Source organism: Rissa tridactyla, chromosome 3 (assembly GCF_028500815.1).
Source record: "Rissa tridactyla isolate bRisTri1 chromosome 3, bRisTri1.patW.cur.20221130, whole genome shotgun sequence".
Taxonomy (NCBI): domain Eukaryota; kingdom Metazoa; phylum Chordata; class Aves; order Charadriiformes; family Laridae; genus Rissa; species Rissa tridactyla.
Genome location: NC_071468.1, coordinates 6637279 through 6643278, shown reverse-complemented (window position 1 = coordinate 6643278; position 6000 = coordinate 6637279).

Below are 6000 nucleotides of genomic sequence, written 5' to 3'. Positions count from 1 at the left end.
CATGTTGGGGGTTTGCCCCAGGCGACGGGAGGAAAGGCCAGGTCCAAGGCCAGCACCCGGGTCTGCCAGCGCTCCCTCCTGCAGGAGCTGGTTTAACTCCCGTGCCACTCAGCGCTGGATGTTTAGTCACAGATTCCCCAGTTGCGCACGGCAAAGCACAGCTGAGCGCTCATCAGGCATCGCTATTAAAATTTTATTATGTAAATTAATTGCATACATAAGCACTGGCACAGCACACTGGAGTGCAGGCTTTGCAGGCTGAGAGAACGCCTGCAACTTCTCTGGATTTCCACAGTTTGAAAATGGTTCCTTTCCCTTCCAGAAAGACCAAAGCACACAAATGGGTTTTCCTTACCTGCGGGCAAAGAGGTAAATCGTCCAGCACAGAAAAAGGGCATTGGACCTACAGAAGGAAGGAGTCAGCCCACAGCTCCTCGCTGCAGCGGCGTTACGTACCCCCACGCCACCGCCTTCCCTGGTGTGCTTTTCCGAGGTGTATTCCCCGATTTTGGTGCAAATTGCTAAAGGTTTGCCTGGATCCTCATTAACTGTTTCCAAACAAATGTTCACCGCAGCTCGGCTGTGTTTATTAATAGCAAATTGTTCCTCCCCCTCCCTCTGTTTGCTTGTGCCATTGGTCTTTGGCCACTGTCCCCCCACAGTGGCTCGGGAGCCGTTCCTCTGCTGGCGCTGGGTGGGCAGCCCGTGTGTCGTAGGAAAAGGTTCAGTCTTGGAATCTGTTGGGCTGAAAACTTCTCAGAAACGAGCTCCACAGCATATTTTTTTTTTTTTTCCCCTCCCCCTCTGCAGACGTAATCCCACGCCGGGTGGAAACAGAATCTGACTGCACCATGGCATCTCCCGTGTAATGACACTTTGATGTTAATTTAACTCCCCGGGAGCCTTTTGCGAGCGTGAGGCCATGTGATGACACAGGCCCTCCAGTGGAGCAACTCTAACCTGTCTGTATCTTCCTCCTGCTCTATGTAAAAAAAAATTAAAAAACTGTGGTTGGAGCATTCCTCATTAGTTCATGGAATTAATGAAGTTGCATCTGCTAAGCTGATTTAATAAAAAAATAAAATAAAATAAAATAAAATAAAATAAAATAAAATAAAATAAAATAAAATAAAATGAACAGTGGATGCGGAGGGCTCCGTCTTGGTAGCAGGGGATGGGAGATGAGCTGAGGAGACATGGGCGCACGGGTGGGGCAGAAAAGAAGCCCCGTGTGGGCGCCACCGCAAAGAGCTGGAGATAGGAAATGAGGGACCCACGGACACCGAGGAACCGGTTGTTAGGTAAATTAGCAGGCAAATTAAAACAAGCCACATTTCCTATCAGCTGCTTTCAGTAATGGAGTTTGACACTTAAAAAAACCAGACTTTCAATTTTTTTTCACTCCCTCTGCTGGAGGAAAAGCTGTGGGAAGGCACCAGGAGCCAACGAGGGTCAGAACCGGCTCTGCGCGTGGCGTCAAATTCCCCTCTCAGCGTTTGTGGTGGGATTTTTTTTTTTTTTTTAACCATTTTATTTAATACATGGCACCCACCTGGCACAAGCCTTTTGTTGTCCTGTGCAACTCAGACACAGGAAAAAAAAAAAAAAAAAAAAAAAACGGAGCACATACTCCCTGTCCATTGGGAATTTGCAATAAATAAATGTAGGAAAACTAGAATAAACGTAGGCATGTGTCCAGCACAGTGGGCTTGGGGGATGTCTTACAAAGCCACGTAGCCCTGTACCAGTGACTCTGCGGTGCCATAGAGCATGGCAGACGGCAAAGTGGCACAAGTTGTGTTTCCTCCGTGGCACATCCCTTCTTAAGCCCATCCGGGTCCCTCCGTGAGCCTGGAAAAAAATGGAAAGGTTAACTGAAAATCCATGAGATTTTTTTAAAAAAATAAATAAATTCAAAGCGTGTTAGGAGCCAGGCAATAAATAAACCACCAACATTGCTCCCGAGACTTGGCACGTGTATGCAGGGATGTGAAAATCTTCCTGCACCGCCCCTTGCACACCATCACCCTTCAATGTCAAGTATTCCCTCTTGGATGTATGGGATACTCAGATATACACACACACACACACACAGAGCAGGTAACAGAAGAGTTTCCTATTGAAACTGTTCAATTTTGGATAAATATAGTTTTTACTTCTAAAGCCATATTTAAATGTGTTCAGTGTGAGACTGGGAACTGAGAGGGCGGCAGGAGGGGCAGCTGGGAAGGCCGTGGGGATCTCAGGAGAGATGTCTTGGGAGGAGAAAGCCATCTCGTCACTCTGGTCAAGTGATCCCCTGCAGTGGCACCGCCACCACAGCTCCCCCGGCGACTCTGGGTGGGTTAAGTAGCTGCAGGTGGACTCTTACAGAGATTAGAGTCAAGAGGATTTTTTTTTTTTTCTCCAATATGCTTTTTTTTTAAAATCTGCTCATAAGCAGACCCACTCAAAGCAAGACATAATTATTTTAATACCTTTTTCCCCCGCCTACTCTGCAAATACACTTGGCTTTGCCAGTCCTCAGAGGCAATTTTGTGGAAGAAAACATGCTCTTTTTTTTTTTTTTTTTTTGTATTTATTTTAGATACATTCCTGACAATGTATTTTGGGTTTATCCTACTTTCTTATGAGAGATAAAAATGCTGGCACAGGCTACTATGGATCAATGCGGTCTGGCACACAGCCACAGCAGGCTCCCGACCGCGCCGTGCTCTTGGCCGCACACCCAGCGCGCAGCTCCACGCGCCCCTCTCTGCCCTTGGCCTCAGCCGCCTTGTGGACGGAGATCCCCATCCATCAGCCCTGCCTCCCTCGCTCCTTCAATGGCAGCCGCTCTGTCACCTGGCCGTAATTGCAGACTAAGCCATGCAGACTCGCCAGCAAACACTTCCCTTGTGCTTGGGTTTGGTGGGTTTTTTTTTTTGTTTTTTTTTTTTTTTTTTTTTTTTGGAAATTTTATTTGTCCGTTGTGTAGTTACAAGTCAAAACTTTCAGCCCCCCATCTTTCTGTGGGTTCCCTTTTATTAAAACCCAGAAGAGGGTTTCTGCAGGAGCCCACGCCCTTCCTGGAGCAGCGTGACATTTGCGGAGGAGCCTGAGATCTCGCAGCCCCGAAGGGTGCACTTGCAGCCTACGCTGCCAGAGGTGTTTGCAGGAAATTTTTCCAGTTACCGTCAGGTAATGATGTGAAGGGAAGAGCTGCCTCCCAGAATAAAAAAAAAAAAACAAAAAACCCCAACCAACCAACCAACCAAACAAAAAAACCCCAAAAAACCCCAACCAAACCAAAAGCACATTTTGGCTGGGAGATCTCATGCCCCACAGGTGCAATTTGTTCCATCAAACAAGGTAACACCTGGCAAGGCAGGGTGAGGCCGAGTGGCCACAGCTGAGGGAGATTTAGCACCAGCAAGCATGGCACCTTAAAAGGCCCCGTGGGGTTAGATGGGAGCATCTCCTTTGTGGTGGGAGTACTGTTGGGGTTGTGTGTGGTACCCTAATGTGAGGCTTGGAGGAGGTGAACCTGGACCTGGGAGTCTGGGTTTGCTTGAGACTTGAGTTTAGGTTTGCTTGGGAATCCGGGTCCAACTCTGCTTTGCTGAGTTGGATCAGGAGCTGTGTTTAGGATGGGAGCTGTGACGCTGCATCTCCTGCCAGCCTCAGTTAAGTGGCCACTGACTGCTTCTTGGTGGCCTATGGATATTAAGATTATTTTGCTTTTGATTAAGCATATAGAAAGCATCTCTGTGCACAGCGAGTCTCTCTGCAGCTTGGCATGTCTACAGGCTGGTGTTAGATTTCTACTGAGGCTTTTAAAGTAAAGGGCTGCAAACCAGTTCCTCAGGGAAACTCACGTTCTTGGAGAACGCCTTTTGATCTTGTCTTCTCCCCCAAAGATGGGGGAAGAGAGGAAACAACAAGAGCTGATCTGTGTGTGACTTGTGTAAAAGCGCCTGCCAAACAGGCAGTGTAGCACGCTGAAGAGAAGCTGGTTTTACTGGTGTGACCTTCAGCTGTAGGGAATACATTGAAAACAAGACACAGGTCCTTTCCCACTTCTTTGCTGCTTGCCCTGATGAGGGGCAGCAGTGACCGGCCGTGCTGCCGCAGCCCTGATGGCACTACAAACCTGGCCAGAAGTTGCTGTCTTGTTTCAACAACTTATTAAACTCTGCCCTCAGTGTATGACTTTATTGAAGGGTGGCTTGTCGCAGTTGAAAAGCTGATGCTGTAATTAAAGCAGAAGCTGCTACAGATGAAGGAACCCAACCCCAAGGCTGCTGTGGGGCAGGGAGACCCTGCTTGGTTATATCTTCAAACCCAGGGAGGAGAATACATTGCGTACCAGGGCAAAGAAGAATGCAGCCTGTAAGATGCCTCACTCCAAGGAAGAAAAAAGACACCTTCAAGTTTTCCTCCCCTGCCAACAATTACGAATTCGGCCCAAGGTGTGTGTGGACATCCAACCGAGTGGGAAGCTGGTGAATGCAACCAAAAGAAAACTCATTCTCTGGCAAGGCCTGCTGAGCCTGTGGCACTGCCTGCTCTGCAGAAGCAGTGAGGGCAAGAGCTTAGAGTTTAGCAGGATTTAAGGTAAATGCCTTAATTTATTTACATAGAGATAAGGAGCGTAAAGGGATGCAATCATCCCCCCCCCCAAAAAAAGGTAAAGCCAGATGTGGGAGTGTGGGAGGGAAGAACCACTTCCTGGCCCACCTGGGGTGTAGATGAGTACCTGAACTAGGGTCTAGCAGCACTCTATTCTGTCTCTGGAGCCAGATGCCAGGCTGTGGGACCTGTAACCCGGGTTGGGGCCGGCCAACCTCTTGGCCCTGCAAGCCCATGTCCTCCCAGTGACCTGGGCCTTCAGCTCAAAAGCCACGTGGCACTTGGCTGCTTGATGCCTGCAGCTGTGAACTGAGACTTCAGCTGGAGCGTCAGCCACAACCTTGGCAGTAACGCTTGTGGGCTTTCTGAGATTTTTTTTTTTTCTTTTGTTTTTTTCTTTTTTCTCTTGTGTTCTCCCTTGTTTTCTTCTCCCCGGCTCCTGCCAGTGTTGGCGGGCAACCTTTGACCTCCTCTCTTAGAGGTACCTGGCCCTGGGTCAATGTGTATATTGGGGTCATTTCAGCCGACTTTGGGGCTGTTGTTTCCTGCTCCCCTCTTGGCTGTGCTGCGCTGCGTTGTGGGGGTAACTTTGGCCCCGGTGCTGCTCTCCATCTGGGTCAGCAGCAGTGGTGCTTATCCAGCCCACCCTGTGGAAAGGGGCTGTGGATGCACCTCACCCAACTCCGTCCCCCTGTGAGGCTGCAAATCACGGCACCTCTTTGCTCCCCACAGTCTTGCGTGAATGTGTGCTTTTTCATACCACCTGCTCGTGTGTCTGTCCTTAACAAGGGTGTCTTTGGGTGGTTCGTTTAACAATTATGACACTGCTTCAACCATCTTTGTTTATGGTTTTTCAGAATGAAGAAGTGCTCCTTGTGTTTCCTGGATATTTCATGCCCTGGAAATACGCTGCAATACAGAAAGGACATAAAGGCACTATCAGGTAAATCAAAATATGGGACTGGGTCTTATTTTGGTGTAAGGTGCTGCAGCTTCACCGAGAGCAAAAGGTTTATGTTTGAGCTGACTGTAGACAGCAAGTATTAGGTTGTGTCAGATGAGTGTCTGCAAGACAGGCTTTGCCGCCTTTTCGTGCCTCCCCCCCTCCAAGGGGGGGGAGTTTCGGGCTCAAGATGAGATGAGGGAGAGAGGATCACAGGAACCCAAGCATAACTGAGGCAGTCCAGCATTTGCAGGTGGCTTTGGGATATCATCTCACCCAAACAGGTCTTTGGGGATAAAGGGCTTGAGCGAGGGGTCTGCTCTGTAGCACCTCTGGACCAAAACTGGCATTTGCTGCCTTCAACTCTTTCCTAACTCTCCCTGGGAGATGCTGAGAGCTTCTGCTTTCCTGTGACATACCGTCTTTTTAGACATTTTAGCCACGGG